The following is a 21544-nucleotide window of genomic DNA, read 5'->3' on the forward strand; positions in this document are numbered from 1 at the left end:
TTTTTTAGAGATTAGATTGCCCTCTGGTGGGAGAGAGGAAGATCAAGGTTCATGCTATTTCCCTTCACCTTTCTCCAAGAACATGTCTGTCTGTGTCTCTCAGGGCAAGAACTGGCCAGCACCATTCAGAAAGGCACCTACACAATAGTGTCACGCCTTTGAGGCATTGTGTTGTTTCAAGAGAACCTAAAAACCCAGAATTTTAAAACACTTTTCCAGTGAGATTTTATTAGCAGTTACATCATGATTCAGGGTCCCAGAGCAGGGACCATGATGTACCAGGTCCCCCTTTACTACATGGGAGGACAGAGGAGAGCTGAGGTCAGCTCTTTCCAGGAAACACGCCTTCTGCAAGGCAGTCGTCCCAACTTGAGACCCAAGATCTGGAGCAGAGTGACTGTGTGCATGCTGATACCACCAGCACGAGGAGACATCATCACCTCCCTTTGCAGTCATTGCCTCTGGCAGTGGTGGAAGCCCAGGTAGTTCTGCCAGCAGTTCCCAGTCTGGTTCTAGTTGGAGGAAGTGGCTGTCAAAAGGGACAGTCTTCTCTCTTTCTCTCTCTTTCTCTGTCTCTCTCTCTCTCTCTCTCTCTCTCTCTCTCTCTCTCTCTCTCCTTCTCCCTCTCTCAGAATAAATAAAATTAAAAAAAAAAAACGGGCTGGAGAGATGACTTAATAATTAAGGCATTTGACTGTGAAGCCTAAGGACCTAGATTCCATCCTCCAGGACCCATGTAAGCCAGATGCACAAGGTAGCACATGCATCTGTAGTTCATTTGCAATGGCTAGAGGCCCTGGCTTCCTGCTTCTCCCTCTCCCTGTCCCTCTCCCTCCCTCCCTCCCTCCCTCCCTCTCTCTCTCTCTCTCTCTCTCTCTCTCTCTCTCTCTCTCTCTCTCTCTCTCCCTCCCTCCCTCCCTCTTCCTCTTCCACTCTCTATCCCTGTCTCAAAATAAATAAATAAAATTTTTAAAATAGTTTTAAAGGGGGCAGTCTTGCAATTCTTGATTCAGTCTTGATGTCTTCAGTCATGGTGCTGACTCCTAAAGACACCCGTGAAGCAGCACAAAGCTCAATGTGTCAGAATGTTTTGTCTGTTTGTTTGGTTTGTTTTTTTCAAGGTAGGGTCTCCCTGTAGCCCAGGCTGACCTGGAATTCCCTATGTGGTCTCAAGGGTGGCCTTGAACTCACTGTGATCCTCCTACCTCTGCCTCCCAAGTGCTGAGATTAAAGGTGTGCACCAGCATGCCGGGCTAGATTTTTGGATTTAATTCACATTAACAACCACTTCCATTTGGCAGGCACTTGGTGCACCGCACCGGTAATGGTCGTCTGCAGTGTAGTTTGGTGACTGAGGGCCAAGTGGATGGTGGAGTCAGCATGAAGAGTGCCCACTGTAGTGAGCAGACAAGGTGCTAGTACAGTCAGCTCGGTTGGTGAGCCTGAGCAGGGTGCATGACGAGAACAACGGGAAAAGTAGCACGGGACGTGCGTAAGTGTTAAGACCATCCTGTGGTCTGACCAGATCTATCAAGGGCAAAGATCTATTTAAGTCACACAATCTGAATTTTTAGAGAAATTGCTATCATAATTAGCACGACGGCTAGTACCACAGAACAGGAAGAGCAATAACGGAACTGAGTAGCTCAAGTAAGCCCCCAAACAGGGTGCTGGATGGACTCTTCTTGCTCGGACTTAAGGCGTCCTCTCAGAAGAAAGCCCAGGAGAGCCGGAACTTTGTCAGTTATTTACCAGCATCTCTGTTCTGTGCACAACTGGGCTATCAGAGCTCCTACCACGGAAGTTCCACAGGAGAAGAAAAGCCAAGGATGCTCAGATAGTACTTTCTGCTCCTGCACCGGTGAAGGAGTGAATGAACTAGAACACAGAATAAATCAGTGAGATACAGAAAGCTTCAAAACCCCCTGAGGGGGCTTGAGCAATACTCATTGGGAGGTGGGGAGCGAAGGCTTCCTCCCCAAGGATTAACATCCAAGGCAGAGCTCAAAACAGCATCTACCTCCCGCTGGTGGTGAGGGAGGGTGATGATCGCTGGCCTCACTTGTCAAAGCTGGTTCCAAACAACCTCTGCCAAAACACTCCTCTATGAACAGATAGTATCTTCACCTTGTTGCTTTTAAATCAATGTCTGGAAAGATTTGAAAGTCTTACAATTGCACTATTTTGTTAATCCTCTGGTTGAAATAGCCTGCTATTAACATGTGGTCCATCCACTGCCCCATGGCTTCAGAATCCCCTGGGCTAATTGTTCAGACTTGTAGACTCCTGGGACATGGATCTACCACATCAAAGTATATGAAGACAGAGCCCAAAAACTACGTGCCCCTTCAGATACAGCTCTCCCAGTGATTCCTTTATTTATTTATTTATTTATTTATTTATTTATTTATTTATTTATTTATTTATTGAGAGAGAGAGAGAGAGAGAGATTGAATGGGTGCACCAGGACCTTCAGCTGCTGCAAACAAGCTCCAGATGCATGTGCCACCTTGTGCATCTGGCTTATGTGGGTCCCGGGGGAATTGAACCTGGGTCCTTTGGCTTTGCAGGCAAGCGCCTTAACCACTAAGCAATCTCTCCAGCCCTCCAGGTGATTCTTAAGTACATTCAAGGTTGAGAATACTACAGTTTCATACATTTGGATGAAGGTGAAAGTCACCATCATAAGAAAAGCTTTGTCTCAAAGGATAGTAATATAAGATACATGCTTAGGCTGGGGATGTAACTCAGTTGGGATGGGGCCCAATAAATAACCCCCAACACATGCTCATGCAAGCAAGCAACCCTAACTTAACCTTAGCAAATCACAAAAAGAGGAAAAGAAGACATAAATAAGTAGGACTCACTGAAAAGAAGAAGGGGTTCAGTGAGACAGGACAAGAGAAGTAATGGAGAAAGTATGACCAAAATTCATATATACATATATAACGTATAAAGTTGTCAAAAATAAATTATATACACATATCTCAAACCAGCTCAAAGATTAAGCAATTAAGAATACCAAAAGAGAAAGTGAGTCCACACACATGAAGTGATTACTTGCTGGTTTTTCAATCCTTTAAACAATTGAGAACAAGGGCAAGCTCTTCTCTGTAGAACACAGCCTTCACCTTGACCAACCATTCCTTCCCATCCAATCTTTTGTCACTTCTAGAATGCATTCAGGGTGACCTAGATATCCAGATCACCTGCTGGTATTTTAAAAGAACAGACTAGAGGGCTGGAGACGTGGCTCAGGGGTTAAAGGCATTTGCCTACAGAACCTGCTGACCTGAGTTCAATTCCCCAGCACCCACATAAAAACCCTGACACAAAATGATGACATCAAAATGGAATGGGGTCTAGTTGGAGGAGGAAGGCATTCAGTGAAGGGGAAAATGGAGGGTGGTAGTTTTGAATGTAAATGTCTCTATGGCCTCAGATATTTTTGACTAAAATTAATCTTCCTACTTAAGTCTCCAGCAGGTAAAAGTCTGCTGGAGGAGGTGTGTCACTCAGGCAGATCTTGAGTCCCGTCCTGTGTGCTCAGTCAGCTCATTCTGGCTGGCACTGTGGCTCTCTCCCCTATGGAGATATGATACGATGAAGTGAGCCAGCTTCTTTCACTATGGAGATGCTTCACCTGACAACTGTAAGCCTGAAATAAACTCCTCCCATAAGCTGCTTCTGTGCCGGTGTTTGTCCCAGCAGCGAGAAGGTAACTATAATAAAGGTATATTATATAGAGAGGTGTGTTGGGAGCTATGAATCAAACCTCGGCCATGTTAACAGAAACCGCCATATAGCAAGTTAAATTTCTACTTCCTCACCTAATATTCAACTACCAGGGGATCGTATGCTTGGCTGAATACCCCCCATCCTTCTGGTAGCTGATGAAGAAACACAGGCATTGCAGCCCACCGCTGAATAGCGGGCCTCCCCTTCTTTTGTATAAAAGAAGGGAGGAGATGTTGGGAGTCACAGAGCAAAAGCCTCTCCATTTTGCCTGGGCCTGCTCATAAGCTGACTCATTACTCAGAAAGCTGGTCCATCCAGCTTTCTGTTAGGTACTTCTGGAACTAGTCAGCAGACTGCTTACAGAATCTTATCTTTTGCAAAAGGCCAGTTTATGGTCAGGATGTGAAGCCTGGTGCAGTCAGGATGTTAAGCCAGTGAGGCAAGATTAGATGAACACCTAATTACATCCCCTCTAGGTTTCCTGACAACTCCTTGCCCTGGCCACATCCCCTTCCCCCTACAACTCCTTGCCCTGACCACATCCCCTTCCCCCTACAACCCTATATAAACCTACATGTAAGAATAAACTCTAGAGGCCGTGACAAACATCTAGCATGGTCTCCTTCTTGTGTCTGTTTGCCTTCTTTCATTCAGGTTAATTTTCCCCTCATTTCTTTGTTTGACTCACTGCTGGCTGGGGCAGAGGTGGTCAATAAAAAGTTTTGCTTTTTAATGACATTTGTGCTTTATTTTTATATTTATTTATTTGTGAGAGACAAAGAGATAGAGAGAGAATGGGTGCACCAGGGCCCCTAAGTCACTGCAAACAAACTCCAGACATATGTGCCTCCTTGAGCATCTGGCTTACATGGGTCCTGGGGAATTGAAACTGGGTCCTTTGGCTTTGCAGGCAAGTGACTTAACCATTAAGCCATCTCCTCGGCCCAAAAGGTCTTTAAAAATAAAAAATTAGCCGGGCATGGTGGCACATGCCTTTTATCCCAGCACACAGGAGGCAGAGGTAGAAGAATTGCCATGAGTTCGAGGCCACCCTGAGACTATAGAGTGATTTCCATGTCAGCCTGAGCTAGAGACCCTACCTCAAAAAAGCAAAAATAAATAAATAATTAATTTATCTGGGACTGGAAACATGACTTGGTGGCTAAATCACTTGTTTGCAAAGCCAAAGGACCCAGTTTCAATTCCCCAGGACTCACGCAAGCCAGATGCACAAGGTGGTACATGTGTCTAGAGTTCATTTACAGTGGCTTAGAGGCCCTGTTGCACCCATTCTCTCTCTGTCTCTGCTTCTCTCTTTCTCTCTCTCTCACTCTCTTTCTCTCAAATAAATAAATAAAAATAAAATATAAACAAAAATAGCCAGGCATGGTGGCATACTCCTTTAATTCCAGCACTCAAGATGCAGAGATAGGAGGATTTCTGTGAGTTCAAGGCCAGTCTGAGGCTACATAATGAATTCCAGGTCAGCCTGAGCTAGAGCAAGTCCCTAACTTGAAAAAAAAAAAAAAAAAGGTGAAAAAATAAAAGATAAAAATTTAAAATAGGCATGGTGGCACATGTCTTTAATCCCAGCATTCAGCAGGCTGAGGTAGGAGGATTACTGTGAGTTTGAGGTCAGCCTGAGACTGCATAGTGAATTTCAGATCAGCCTGGGATACCCAAGACCCTACATTGAAAAACCAAAATAAATTAATTAAAAAAATTAAAAGTCTGACACAAAAGTGGCACATGTGGCGATGACCCCAACACACCTACAGAAGTGGGAGCAGAGCCAGAGAATCTGAAGCCTGTGGACCAGTTGCTCTGGCATTCATTTGCAGTGGCAGGAGACACTATCTCATAAAAGAGAGATGAGCGTACACCTCAAGGTTGTCCTGTGACCTCCACACACGCTCCATTTTTTTAAATTTTTTAAATATTTTTTTAATTTTTTTATTTATTTGCATATCTATACACACATGCAAATAAATTTTTAAAAGTTTAAAAAAAATAGTTGACAAATCTTACAAAAATCTTAATGTAATGTTTTCACCAAGTTGCATCTGCTGATCCTCATTTCCATTTAGCTTGAAAACCAAGCTAATGCTTCTCCACAGCCACATCCCATGACTGACTCACATTAAACATGTTTACTTGACTGGAGAGATGGCTTAGCAGTTAAGGTGTTTGCCTGCAAAGCCAAAGGACGCAGGTTCGATTCCCCAGGACCCAGATAAGCCAGATGCACAAGGTGGTGCATGTATCTGGAGTTCATTTGCAGTGGCTGAAGGCCCTGGCATGCATTTCTCTCTCTCTCTCTCTCTCTCTCTCTCTCTCTCTCTCTCTCTCTCTCTCCCAAATAAATAAAAATAAATATTTTTTAAAAAACATATTAACTAAAAACCAAAGACCTTTTCACAAAGCATGGTCAAGACAAAGCTCCCCGATTTGCAATGTGTATAAATGATATATTTTTTTCATCCTACCATAGAACCTCATGTTAACTTTTTTTTTCCCCATGTTAACTTATTTGGTTCCAGCTAGCTTTTGACCCAGCATTCCAACTTGTTAGGATAATTTGAATCTTTTTTTTTTTTTTTGATAATCTGAATCTTGATCTTGCCATCTATCATCATATTTACTATGTTCTTCCCATTTGGTGTTTTCAGTACCTTTAATAAAGGTGTCTTCTCCCTTCATCCAAGTTTTGATTTAAAAAAACAATGTTAAATAAGATAAGTCTAATGAAGGAATACCTATGGTGTGATACTAGCGATACTGCTCCAAGTAGGCACAATACCGTCAAGCAACACTCTGTGGGCCTGCTTGTTCAGTGAGCTGGGAATCCAACTAATTATACTGTCACCAGATGCATCTTTCACTATCTACAGAATATCTTGGCAAGCATCTTTGGAAGGCCAATTGCTTCCTCGTCTCATCATTTCTGCCTACTCACATCCCTGTTACAGAGACCAGTCCCCTCCTCACCAGCCAGCAAGTATAACATAACCCAGGCCCTCCAAGAGTGCAGCTAACTGGGCCATGGGAAGGACCCTAGATGCCAAAGGAATCATGTCACAGGCTGACCCAATCAGCCTTCTTCCCTTTTGGAGTGGGGAAACAGAACAGTAAAGTATAATTAATCTCTGAATATGAAATGAGAAGTGATGTGAAGATTGTGCAGGGGCCCCCATTGATGGCTGGCATGCAGAGGTCATCAGCAGGCCCTGTGAAAACAGGTCAGATATGCCTAGAGTCTTTGGACTTATGAAATTATAATATATACTGTACCTAGTCATTCAGTCATTTTTGGAAAGTTGGAAAAACATCTGTCCACCTTCAGCTGTGTGATACAACACCCCTTTTCCTTACTTCCCTATAGTCATGGTAGAGTTCCTACAAGTCTTCTGCCAGACACCTTCTCAACTTGAGACAGAAATCTGAGCCTAGAAAATCACCACTATAGAGTAAGGACAAGGGTGGAGAGATGGTTCAGCAGTTAAAGGCACTTGCTTGCAAATCCTGTGAGCCCAGGGTTCAATTCCCCAGTTCCCACACAAAGCCAGATGCAAAAAGTAATGTGAGCATCTGGCATTCATTTGCAGTGGCAAGAGACCCTGACACACACATATGTACATGTAAATAAATAAAAATAAGTATTTTTAGCCAGCCGTGATGGCACATGCCTTTAATCTCAGCACTTGGGAGGCATAGGTAGTAGGATCGCCATGAGTTCAAGGCCACCCTGAGACTACCAAGTGAATTCCAGGCCAGCCTGGGCTAGAGTGAGACCCTACCTTGAAAAACCAAAAAAAAAAAAAAAAAAAAAATAGTTAGTTTTTTTGTTTTTTTTTTTTTTTCAAATAGAGAATGAAGACAAGTAAGTCAATTGAAAATCACTTTTTGTGTTTGGTTTGTTAGTTTTTCTTTGAGGTAGAGAGTGACTCTAGCCCAGATTGACCTAGAATTCACTATGTAGTCTCAGGGTGACCTCGAACTCATGACAATCCTTCTACCTCTGCCTCTCAAGAGCTGGGACTAAAGGTTTGCCCCACCACACCTACCCTGAAAATCATTTTTAATTTTGTGCTTTGAGTCAGGGTCACATTGTATTGCCCATGCTGGCCTCAGACTCCTAATCTTCATGTTTCTGTACCTGAAGTGCTAGGGTTACAGACATGTACCACCATGCCCAGCAAAAGCACTTCTTTGTTGTCTTTTGTCAGTGCCATGCACGGAGCCTGGGACCTTGCTCATTTTTATAAAACCTCAAAAATGTTGAAGAAGCTGGACCGGTTCACAAAGTATCCGAGTTATCAAACTCAGCTCTCGACTCCAAAAGGCCTCCAGTCCGACGCAGGTTATTTCCCGGGGCCCCTCACTGCCCTCCCTATTAAAGCAGGGTGAAAGAATGAAGCATTCCGTTTATTCTTTGCTTTCCATTTTGAGCTCTTGTTCACAGATGTTAGGTGGATTTTCTTTATCTGGAGAACAGAGCTGAAATGCATCACACTTGAAAGAGAAAGTGGATAGCTACAGGGAAAGATCAGAGCTTTTTTTTAAATAATCAGCCTGTAAAGGATAATGTTTCTAAAATTAAGTGATTGACCAGCACAGGAAGAAGCCTAACCGATTCCTTACATTACAAACTTAATTTGTTAACATTAGAATGAGGGGCTTTCGGATATCTGGACATTCAAAATACATGGATGTATTTGGCTAAGTGGTGAACTTGACAGCCACTTAGAAATTCTATCCTTTCCCTTTGGAGAAATAATCATTGCAACGTAAATTTTGAAAGACCCAGTTTTTAAAGCCTGTGATAAAACAAAATGGTAGAATGTGCTATGCAGTGAGGGTGACTTTAAAGTAGAATCACTGATTTATAAGACTTGAAGCGCTTTCAAAGAAGAGTCACTTCCTTTAGTGGTTGTTTGTGTCAATGTGAACTTGCGAAGTAAGTAGTTGGTGGGCTCGGGTAGGGGTGGTCCCAGAGAGGACAAAGGGCCTGCCGAGTGCAAGGGCAGATTACATCTTTGTACACCCCTTCTACCCTCCAGATACAATCCAGCTCTGATTCAACTTCCCTGAAGTGTAACATTGTCTTCCCTATTTCGCAGTTAATAAATTTAACTCTCTTCCCTAGAATACGCAATTTCCAGAGAGCGGAGACCATAGTCTCTTCTTTCCGGGTTTCATCACCTGGAACACAAACCGGCACCTCTATGTTCATTTAACCATGCCGGCCTACGTCCTACGACCTTCTCTTTGCCTCCTCAACACTGACTTCACATCAGCTTTGGGAAGGAGACTCTGCTGTCTCCAGTGTGCAGAGGAGAGTGAAGCGCACTGAAGTACAAACATCTGTGAAATGGGCAATGTGGCACAACTGGGCTGGGGAAAGGCTGGAACTGGAACCCGGGCAGCCTCCTCCCGCATCTGCGCTCCGGACCTGCGAGCTCTGCTGCCCTCTACTAACTCACCCCTCCATTACTTGTTAGTAAAGAAAGAAAACTGGGGCTGGGTGTGATGATACTTGCTTGCATTCTGCATTCCCAGGACTCAAGAGGCAGAGGCAAGCGTTCCCCACAAGTTGCGAGCTAGCCTGAGCTACATAGTAAATGCCTGTGCAGATCTAAAGGCTAACAGATTAACGTTGGCCTGATTCAAATATTGGGTATTCATTTCAATAGGGGAGGAGAGCTAGCCCTGCTCTTTTGAACCCTTCTTTTAGGGAGAAGACAGTTGAGCTAGAGCACCCCTGCTTTTTGCTGCCCACCGTCACCCTGGCAGCCGAGGGCCCCACTGCAACTGGCCTCCGTGGAGCTCTGGCACCGTCTCCCTGGGCAGGCTCCAGGGCTCCGCGCTCAGATATGGCACCTTCCAAGTCTCTCGGACAAGTGTGCCCTTTAGCCGATGTCCCTGCCCCACCTCAGCATTCCCTTTTCCTTCAGGGCATGTGTTTCTCTCCCACCCCACCTGCCTTAATAATCATTATTGTTTCCTCCTCCACGTGGGCACAGTAAATGGCTGGGCAGGTGGTCAGTCAGGCATAACTCCTCAACATACCAGCAAACCACTTTCCCTGCCTGTAGCATTCCCTGCTTCCTCGTCCCAACGTGAAGTCCTGCACCGCCTATTGTATTGCTCTGATTCATTTGAAGGTTAGCTAGTTCTGCCCTGTGAGACATGTTATCTTCCCAAAGACACTACAAATCACCTGAAGGCCAAACATGTTAACACTGATGGTGGGAATGGGATTTTAAACTGCCCGTTCAGAATGGAATTAGAACAAGAGTACTCTAAATGGGTCCATTTGCAGACTATATGGTAGAATAGATCATTTTAACTGCTGCCATTTGAATTATTACAAGGTTGTGCTCGAGAATCTCAGATCTAAACATTTATACTGACATACTCATTTTTTTAAATGAAAGGTGGATGTGTACAATTAAAAATGAATTTTGATATCAAAAAGGCCATAGTTGGGCTGGAGAGATGGCTTAGCGGTTAAGCGCTTGCCTGTGAAGCCTAAGGACCCCGGTTCAAGGCTCCATTCCCCAGGACCCACGTTAGCCAGACGCACAAGGGGCACACGCGTCTGGAGTTCGTTTGCAGTGGCTGGAAGACCTGGCACGCCCACTCTCCTCTCTCTCTCACTCTCTGCCTCTTTCTCTCTCTCTCTGTCGCTCCCAAATAAATAAGTAAAACTAAACAAAAAAAAAATTTTTTTAAAGGCCATAGTTGTACTGGAGAGGTGGCTTAAGTGCACTTCCTGTGCAAGCATAAGAGCTTGAGGGGGCTTGACACTGCTAAGTTCAAATCTCCAGAGCCCATGTAAACAGCTGGGCATGGCCACACACTCCAGTAACCCCACTCCCATAGGGGAGCAGAGACCCTTGAAACACTGGAACATGTAAGGACAAAAAAATGTGCGAAGCTCCAGACCAGTAAGATGGAACTCAAATAAGAACAGGTGGAGGAGCAACGGAGCCAGACATCCAATGTTCTGCTCCGGCTACCATAGGTGAGTAGTCCCAGCCACCGAGCAGTAAGTGAGGCACCACATGGGCACATATATGGTCATATGCATCCCCCCACACACACATACCAGACATTATACACACACATACACAAGCAAAAATAAAAAGCCACAATTTTTAAAATTATATAACATAGCTTCACATAAAAGATACATAAAATGTACAATAAAAATAAATCAACATTAAAATGAAAGATTTTCCCCTTTTGGCATCTCTATCTGGATTCTGCAGAAAACAAAAAATTACCAGCAAGTATTTATGAAAAGCTGCACTTTTTCTTTTTTAATTTTTTTATTGACAACTTTCATAATTATAGACAATAATCCATGATCTTTCCCTCCCTCCCCCACTTTCCCCTTTGAAACTCCACTCTCCATTATACCCCTTCCCCCTCTCAATCAGTCTCTCTTTTATTTTGATGTCATCTTCTTTTCTTCCTATTATGATGGTCTTGTGTAGGTAGTGTCAGGCACTGCAAGGTCATGGATATCTGGGCCATTTTTGTGTCTGGAGGACCACATTGTAAAGAGTCCTACCCCTCCTTTGGCTCTTACATTCTTTCCACCACCTCTTCCGCAGTGGACCCTGAGCCTCAGATTTTTTTTTTTTTAATCAGAATTTATGAAGTCAATTTTATTTAAATTAAAAACAAGAATTCTTATTTAAATATGTAATATCAAACCAAGTCCTCATCTTTTTCCTTCCTCTTAATTTGTAACAGAGACTCTAAGAAAATAAAATCTAAGGTTAAGGAAATTTCCATCAATGTGAAGAAAATATTTTGCAAAATTAAAATAACAAGTCCCTCCCTGGTTCATATAACTGATTTAAGTTGCAGATACATGGCTGCCCCAGAGATCACCTTCGTCCCCATGGTCTGTGGACAGCCGAGTCCACTTCCTTTGCAGCCGTTGGTGAGTTCTCCATGGGACAGCTTTCTATGAGAAGGTGCACATGCCACCAATGCTACATAAACATTTCATGATACATTACCCCATCCTGGAATTTCCTGCGAGTTGAACAGAATCCTTAAATGTAAGCCATAAAATAATCAGATAGAAAAATAAGCTATGTCAATCCCTTCATTAGCAATGACTTTTTTTTACCAGAATTTTAGGAAAAATAGTGGTATTACATTCTAATCTCAGGAAAGGGATTTCCTATTTATATTGTTTTACAAGCTTTTAGAATTATACCTATTTTATATATCTGATAATATTTCTCAGTTGGACTAGAGCCTTTATGTCATAATCTATCATCAAAAATAGTCTCATGTTGGGGCTGGAGAGATAGCTTAGCAGTTAAGGCACTTGCCTATGAAGCCTAAGGACCCATGTTCAACAACCCAGATCCCACATAAGCCAGATGCACAGGTGACTCATGTGCAAGGTCATATATGTGCACAAGGAGATGCACATGTCTGGAGTTTGATAGTAGTGGCTGGGAGGTACTAGTGCACCAATTATCCCTCTTTCTCACACTCTCACTTTCATAAATAAATAAATAAACTAGTCTCATGTGTACATCGCCCAGTGGTAGAGACCATGAGGTCCTGAGTTCAACCTACAGTACTGGTAAAAGCAAAACTTGAGTTATAAGTGTATCTTTTACCCTGGTATGTTGGTTCATTCTATTATCCCAGGAGAATGAGAAAGGAGACTCATGAGTTCACAGGCAGCTAAATTACACAGGGAGACAGAAAAAGAGACCAATGTGACTTGAAATCACCACAGTCTGTGAATTGTAGCACCTAGATGTGTCTAATAAACAGCAAGAGATGAACAAAACGTAACTGATTATCTAATTGTGTCAAAGTTTAACAAAATGTGCTGGGATGAAAGGTGTGTTGCAATATACACCTTTCATCCCAGCACTCAGGAGGCAGAGATAGGAAGATCACTGTGAGTCTGAAACTAGCCTGAGACTACATAATGAATTCTAGGTCAGCCTGAACTAGAACAAGAACCTACCTTGAAAAATTTAAAAAAAAAAAAATATATATATATACACATATATATGTATATATATATATATATATACACACATATATATGTGTGTGTGTGTGTGTGTGTATCTATTCCTTTAAAAGTAAGCCCAATGCTTCAATTTCCTTATCTATTAGATAAATGAGCTAGACCACCAACACCCTTCATAGCTTTAAAAACCTAATTAGCTGAGCCTGGTAGCTCATGCCTATAATCCCAGCTAAGAGGATCACCATGAGTTATATACTAGCCTGGACTACAATTTGAGTTCCAGGTCAGATCAGCTAGAATGAAATCTGCCTTAAAAGCTAAATTACACTAGCCAGGCATGGTGGTCCATGCCTTTAATCCCAGCCCTTGGGAGGCAGAGGTAGGAGGATCGCTGTGAGTTCGAGGCCACCCTGAGACTCCATAGTGAATTCCAGGTCAGCCTGAGCTAGAGTGAGACCCTACCTCGAAAAAAATATTTAAAAAGCTAAATTACACTTAACTTTAACCAACATTGCTCCTAACCCCAATTTCAAATTTATTTTCAATTCCTAGTTTCAAGTATGGAAATAATAGCTAAGTAAAATGGAAAATGTACCTAGGGAAAATAGACTACAAAGGATAAACCAGATTTCCTAATTAAGCCATGGTTCCCATGCTTTCAAGTTTTTGAAAATTAAAGAACTGTATGGTGGTATAATACTATAAAACTGAAGAGTGGCATTATTTTCAGTAGCAGGTAATGCTGGTGATATTCCAATGTAATTGGAAACATTATCCCCTCCTATAGTAAGTGGGATCACTCCACTCAAATCCCCGCACACATATACTCTTTCTCTCACACACACATTGCCGCTCTGTCAAGATGAGTAATAGCTTGGTTTAAAAAGAAAGAAAGAAACCTCACTTTACTGTATTTCTATAACCCATGCTAACTTGGCACTGATCATATTGAAAAGAGAATATTCTAATATTTTATGGTAGAGTTCCAATTGCTTCTGATTGTCAAGGAAATGAGTGTATAGTGTTATGGAGCCTGAAGCTTGACGCAATGAAATGTGTCTGCTTTTCTAAAATCGGTAAATCTCACTAACAAGTTTTATAAGTGGTTGGAATTTTTGAGTGCAAATATTTGAAACACACTCATTTTGTAACCTATGATCCCCTCCTCAAGGACCCTATACTCTAATTTCCCATTTTAGAAAACTTAAGGTAAACCTAAAGTAATAAAAATAAAATTCAAGGAAACCCCAGAAATCCAAAGGTTTCTTTCCCACTTAGGCTCGTCTGGGTGAACCAGCAATGAGAGTTGGTCAGGAGAAGGCTGCCATCTTGTGGCCACATTTTAGACCTTGTTCTAAAACAGTTGTTTATGGTGGCTAGTGCCCAGGAGATGCAGATGAAGCCTTCTTACGTCATTGCTGCAGGGTCCCCAGAGTACAATGTGCTGAAGTGGAAAGCATGTGAAAAGAGCTGGGGCTGGGTGTGGGGGCACGCGCCTTTAATCCCAGCACTCGGGAGGCAGAGGTAGGAGGATCGCCGTGAGTTCAGGGCCACCCTGACACTACATAGTGAGTGCCAGGTTAGTCTGTGATAGAGTGAGACCCAACCCCGAAAAACCAAAACCAGAAATAAACAAAAACAATAGCTGGACATGATGACAGAGGGCGCTGAAGCAGAAGGATCATGAGTTCAAGGCCAGCCTGGGGTACACAGCAAAATTCTGTCACAAAAACAAAAGAAAAGCCCAGTGCAGACCTTTAACTCCAGCACTCACTCAGGAGGCAGAGGTAGGAGCATCACTGTGAATTTGGGGCCAGCCTGGAACTACAGATTGAATTCCAGGTCAGCCAGAGATAGAGTGAGACCCTACCTTGAAAAAAAAAATCAAAAACAAAACAAACAAAAAAAGGCATAGTGGAGCCTGCCTGTAATCCCACCACGTGGGAATTCAACAAAATCCTCAGCTACACAGCAACTTCCAGGCCAGCCAGTGGAAAGGGATATTAAAGAAATGTTTGCTCAAAGCCTCAGGAAGAAGTAGGAGGAATGAGGTAATAAATAGGGACAGGCTGGAGAGATGGCTTAGCGGTTAAGGCACTTGCTGTCAAAGCTGAAGGACTCATGTTCAATTCTCCAGAACCTACATAAGCAAGATGTACATGGTGGCACATCTGGACTTTCTTTGCAGTTGCTAAAGGCCCTGATGCACCCATTCTCTCTCCCCCTACTCTTCCTTCTCTCTCCCCCCCTTCCTCTTTCTAATAAATAAAATAAATTGATTAATAAATTCAGTAAGTGGGCTTCATTCCCTCCTCAGTAGCTCTGGATTTCATAAATAATCTCTGGATTTTAAAAAATAGGGGTGGAGGCTCAGGAGATCACTCAATCAATAAAGGCACTTGCCTGCAAAGCCTGCTCACCTGGGTCCCATTCCCCAGTTTCCAAGTAAAGCCAGATGCAAATTGGCACATGCATCTGTAATTCATTTGCAGCTGAGAGAGACCCTGGCACATCCAGCTCTCTTTCTTTCTCTCTCTCTCCTCTCTCCAAATAAATAAGTTATTTAAAAATAAAAAAGATAAAAAAGAAAATCAAAATAAATAAATAAATAGGGCCCATGAGCCAGACATGCATTTAGTCCCAGCTTTTGGGATACTAAGGTAGAAGACTTGACATGAGTTCCAAGCTAAGCTGGGCTATAGACTAAGTATCAGGTCAGTCTGGGATGGAGTAAAACCCAACCTTGGAAATAAGTATAAGTAGGGACCATGAATGAAGACCAAAGAGGCCAAGCGACTCACTCAGAAACCCTAGAATTCTCTCTCCATCTAAATGGCTTTCTTCTTCAAGTGAACTCCTCACATGCCTGTCCTCCAGATTCCTCATCTTTTCCTATAATCTTAAGCCAGAAACATCAAAAGTCCTAGACTTCTAGAGCTTGGAGATCTCTTACTTATTATTTTTTTCCATCCCAACCCGCCTTTGAGAAGACTTAATTAGGGCAGGGGCAATGAGCATGAGAATCCAGAACAATGCCGGCCAGCAGAACCTTCTACAATGACTAAATGGTACAGAAGTGGTCCAGAATTACAGCCACTTAACTCATATTTTTTGAACATTTGAAAATGTGGCTAATGCAACTGAGGGATTAAAGTTTTGATTTTTATTTTATTTTAATTCCATGAAATAAAACTATATCGTGCAGGTACCATTCTAGATAGCACCATTCCAGTTGTTATGTCCCTAGGCCATACCAGCATGTTAGCTCAACAGCAAAATCCACCCATTCAAAAAGGGATATTTTAGCCAGGCATGGTGGCACATGCCTCTAATCCCAGCACTCAGGAGGCAGAGGTAAGAGGATTGTCATGTGGTTGAGGCCACCCTGAGACTACATAGTGAATTTCATGTCAGCCTGGGCTACAGCAAGACCCTACTTCAAAAAAAGGGGGGATGCTTTAAATGGGACATGAAGGTGCATGCGTTTAATGCCAGCACTTGGAAGGCAGAGGTAAAATGATTGCTGTGAGTTTGAAGTCACCTTGAGACCATATAGTGAATTCCAGGTCAACCTGGGCTAGAGTGAGACCCTACCTCGAGGAAAAAAGAAAAAAACAATGGGATGTTTTGGCTGCTGTATGGAAAACTTTCAGTATTACACAGCACACAACCCTACCTTGAAAAAAATATCATACACAAAAAAACTTTAGATAGATAGATAGATAGAAAGAAAGAAAGAAAGAAAGAAGAAATTTACTTGCATAAAAGGAATTTCCTCCCCCATCTTAAGAATTACCAAGAACCAGCCGGGTGTGGTGGCACATGCCTTTAATCCCAGCACTCGGGAGGCAGAGGTAGGAGGATTTCCATGAGTTCAAGGCCACCCTGAGATGACAGAGTTAATTCCAGGTCAGCCTGGACCAGAGTGAGACCCTACCTCGAAAAAAAAAAAAAAATTACCAAGAACCTAACCTGGCCAGATGTTTTCAAGCCTGGTCTGACAGTTCTGGGCACAGCTGGGCCCACTTTCAATCTTCCCACAGCTCTTCCCACAGTGAAGGGTCACAGAAAAAACATCCTGAAAATAGCCATGGTGGCCCCAACTGATTCAGCATGTGTGCATTAAATGCTAGTCGACAACACTGTGGCCTAGTAGAAGGGACAGTGCAGAAACACGCTGTGATGTTTGCCTGATTAAACAGCCCACGTGGGCGCAGCCTATCTTGGGAAACTGGGCTTTGCTCCCTGGAGACCCCTGGCTCACCCTGACATGGATACCTTACCCGCAGGAGCACAGTTCGCAGATGCACTTCCTCTTCAAGGGGGCCATTGTCACCTCAGAGCATCCCCTACCGCAGTCTCCTTATGAACCTCAACCTCCTGGTGGAGCGAGCGCCAAGTCTCGAGGGCCTTGGCAGATACTGTGGGTATTTGATCAAAAGAAAACTTAAGCAGCCCTTTGGCAGAGTTCTGTGGTTCCCTCCTGAAGCTAACTTTTCAGGACTGAGCAGCACCAAGCATTGACAGCACGCCAGCCGGGCCCACCTGCGCTCGCCGCCGGTCCGCCGCAGCCAGAATCCACGCGCCTGCCACCACCCACCTGGCCTTGGAAACCTGAGGGCCCAGAACTCAGTCCTCTGTGACTGTGACGTCTCTAGGGCCTACAGGAGTATACCTTGGGTGGCAATGATGTCACAAGGGTCTCTTGTGAGGTCTGGAATCTCACCAGGCAGGTGGGAGACAGACTCCCCTCTGCTGCCCCACCCAACACACACTCACACTGCACCTTGGAATAAAGATGGAGGACTTTGGGACACTCCCGGGTTCAGTGGGTTCATAAGTTAGCAAATGCTATGATTACATACACAAAAAGATTTTATATATGTATATGTGTGTGTGTGTATATATATATATATATATATATATCGGCTGTGATGTTTATATTTGTGTGTGTGTGTGTGTGTGTGTGTATATATATATATATATATATATATATATATATATATCCGCTGTGATGTTTGCCTGATGAAACAGCCCACGTGGGCGCAGCCTATCTTGGGGAACAGGGCTTTGCTCCCTGGAGACCCCTGGCTCACCCTGGCATGGATACCTTACCCGCAGGAGCACAGTTCACAGATGACTTCCTCAGAGGTAGGAGGATTGCCATGAGTTCAAGGCCAGTCTGAGACTACACAGTGAATTCCAGGTCAGCCTGAACTAGAGTGAGACCCTACTTCGAAAAACCAAAAAAAATATAGATAGATAGATAGATAGATAGATAGGTAGATAGATAGATAGATATAGATATAGATGATATAGATATAGATATAGATATAGATATAGATATAGATATAGATATAGATATAGATATAGATATAGATATAGATATAGATATAGATATATAGATATATATGGATGGATATAAACATTTTTAAAGTGCTTATAGGACAGTTTGGTGGGCATAATATATGCATTTAGCCACAAAACAGCAGACTTTATTTACCTAGGACTCATGACTGTCCCAGCCATATGCTTTTGACCAAGCATGTATTCCTTCCATTAGAGAACAGTTAGTTTCCCCCATAGCATACATGCAACTGTTGCACCAGTTAGCACATTTGGTCTGGCTGCCCAATCTTTTTTTTTTTTTAATTTAATTTATTAGTTTTCTTTTCATCAAATACAGGCAGTTTGGTACCATTATTTAGGCTCATCAGTGATCTACCCCCTCCCATTAGACCCTCCTTGTTAATGAAAATGGGTCGTGCATTGTGGAGTTAGCCCCCAGTTATTAGTATGATAAATGTCTCTGCAAATCATGACCCAACATGTAACTCTGACATTCTTTCCGCCCCCTCTTCCGCAAGATTTCCCTGAGCCATGTTGGGTTCATTTTTGGTCTGCTTCAGTGATGAGGTGTTGGGGGCCTATGAGGCTTTGGCTCTCTGATTTGGTAGGAGTTGATTTTTCTCTGCGTTGATCTCCTTCCCCTTTGTGCTAAGGGGCCCAACTGAAACTAAGGACAACTGGCGAAATAAGCAAGGGTGATGTTTTCCTGTGAACTGGCTGCCCAATCTTAAGGCTTGCAGGATCCACTGCTGTATACCACCAATGATAGTTTCTCTCTCCCATAGGGCTTCATGCAGCATAGTTTTTTCTAGCTGTCAGCTGGTCCATAAGGAGATTTCCAGCTTCATTTTTCAGTGACCTGCAGCCCAATCATGTGGAGTCTTCAGCAGTAGGGTCTTACCATCTAGTTCTGGTGGGCAACCAAGAGCCTTGGCAATGATCTGTAATGTTTGGGGGGCATGAGGGACCTCCCTGCCTAACAACTCACTGGAAGGTATCCCACCCTGGCACTGAAATTCTTCTAGTAATAATCTATGGCTTCTGAGTGCACCATTATCCAAAGTAGATTTCCATATAGCTTGTTCATAACTTTGTAATTTTTTTTCTTTGGTTTTTCAAGGTAGGGTCTCATTCTAGTCCAGGCTGACCCAGAACTCATTTTGTAGTCTCAGAGTAGCCTTGAAACCACAGCGATCCTCCTACCTCTGCCTTCTGAGTACTGGGATTAAAGGCATGCACCACCACGACCAGCACATTTAAAATTTTTATTAACCCTCCTCCTACCCTTCCTTCACTCAATCCCTTCCCCTGACCTCACTTAGGCTATTCAGGAATTAAGTTTTAACAAGATGCCACACTATTCTGATTATGAAGCAACTTCTAGAGCCTAATGGTGGCACGTGCCTGTAATTCCAGCACTTGGGAGGATAAGGCAGAAGAATCATAAGTTCCAGGTTAGCCTGGGTTACATAGAAAGATCTTGTGTCAAAATAAAAAATGATAAATAAGCCAGGCATGGTGGAACATGCCTGTAATCCCAGCACTGGGAATGCAGAGGTAGGAGAATCACTGTGAGTTCGAGGCCACTCTGAGACTACAGAGTGAATTCCAGGTCAGCCTAGGCTAGAGTAAAACCCTACCTTGAAAAACAAAACAAACAAACAAAAAAGATAAATAATAAGAAGAAACTGCTCTAAATGGAGTTTCAAAGGGGAAAGTGGGGGAAGGGAGGGTATTATCATGGAATATTTTTTATAATCATGGAAGTTGTTAATTTTAAAAATTTGATAAAAATACTGACTAACCAGCTGTTTATTTTCTGCTAATAAAGGGAAAATGTGTGTGTATATATACATATATATATATAAAGAAACAGCTCTAGGGGCTGATGAAATGACTCAATGGTTAAGGCCCTTGATTATAGGGCCTAACAGCCAGGGTTTGATGCCCCAGGACCCATATAAAAAGCCAGATGTGCAAAGTGCTACATGTACCTAGAGTTCATTTGCAGCAGCTACAGGCCCCGGAGAGCCCCTCTTCCCCTCTCTCCCTCCTGGAATTCACTATGTAGTCTCCTACCTCTGCCTTCCCAGTGGTGGGATTAAAGGCGTGCACCACCACACCCAGCTGTTTTTTGTTGGTTGGCTGGTTGGTTGGTTTTTGGTTTTTCCATATAGGACTTCACTTTAGTCCAGGCTGACCTGGAATTCACTATGTAGTCTCAGGGTGGCCTCAAACTCACAATGATCCTCCTACCTCTGCCTCCTGAATGCTGGGATTAAATGCATATGCCACCACACCCGACTCAAAGGTGTGTTTCTTTAAAAGGAAAATTGCTAAAAGAAAAAAAAATTTTAAGAAGAAACTGAGCTGGGTATGGTGGTACACACCTTTAATCCCAGTAATAGGGAGGCAGAGGTGGGAAGATTGCCATGAGTTTGAGGCCACCCTGAGACTATATAGTAAGTTCCAGGTCAGCCTGGCTAAAGCAAGACCCTACCTCAAAAAACCAACAAAAAGGAGGGGGAGAGTAGGAAGAGGAAGAAGAGGAAGAGGAGAAGAAGAAACTGCTCTAGTAGGATGCTTGGATTTAAACATTATGACTTTCTTTCGTGTGGGAGAAATGAGCCCTTAGAATACTAAAAAATCTTGGTTCTCTTTCTCACACTTCCTAATTCTACCAGCATTCTTACAGGGGATGGTGGGAACTCTTCCCAAATTCAAGTTCTCAGTTGAGGACTAACCTCTCAAGCAGGACTCTCCCCTCTCCTATTTGAATGGAAGGGGTCAGAAATGAGCAAGTAGAGCATCTTAGACTGCCGGACACTTGGTAATCAGAAGAGTTCTGGGTGGTTGTGTGTTTTTGTTTCTATGGTAGGCTAGCACAAAGGTCAGCAAACTTGCCTACCAGCTATATTCAATTGGTAAACTTATTTATATGGGCACTAAGCTAAAAATGTTTCCACATTTTTAAATAGTTGAAAAAATGTTTGACAACTTGAGCCATAAAATTCAAATTTCAATACCTATAAGCAAAGGCTTAAGTTTGGTCAAATTGTCTGGAAACATTCTGATTTCCTCAATGTTTCTTATTTATATAAAAAAAAATCCAACTCTGGTTCTAGAAGGCCAAAGAGGTAAATTTAGACAGGTAGAAAGCTTACTGATCATTCTTGAGAACAGTGAAGCTACTCTTGGCTTCCTTGGTAAAGGGGTTATAGAAAGACAGATGGGGAGGGCCACAGCAAAGAAGGAGGAGGCTTTTGGAAGGCCTGCACACTGTCCATTACCAAGGGCAGGGTCCATGATGTGGATACAGAGAACTCATGCTGGATACCAACCTGCTCTTCACCGCTGCCTGAACACCATCCATGATTCTTCTAGCAGTGAAGCCAAGTATTAAAACCAGATCTCATGCCCAGTTCATGGTTTAATGCT

General features: G+C 43.0%; 1 pseudogene; it reads right to left on the reverse strand.

Moving 5' to 3' along the window:
* Positions 1 to 322: 322 nt before the first annotated feature.
* Positions 323 to 1032, reverse strand: LOC123462575 (annotated as a pseudogene).
* Between the last annotated feature and the right edge of the window lie 20512 nt (positions 1033 to 21544).

Source organism: Jaculus jaculus, chromosome 1 (genome assembly GCF_020740685.1).
Source record: "Jaculus jaculus isolate mJacJac1 chromosome 1, mJacJac1.mat.Y.cur, whole genome shotgun sequence".
Taxonomy (NCBI): domain Eukaryota; kingdom Metazoa; phylum Chordata; class Mammalia; order Rodentia; family Dipodidae; genus Jaculus; species Jaculus jaculus.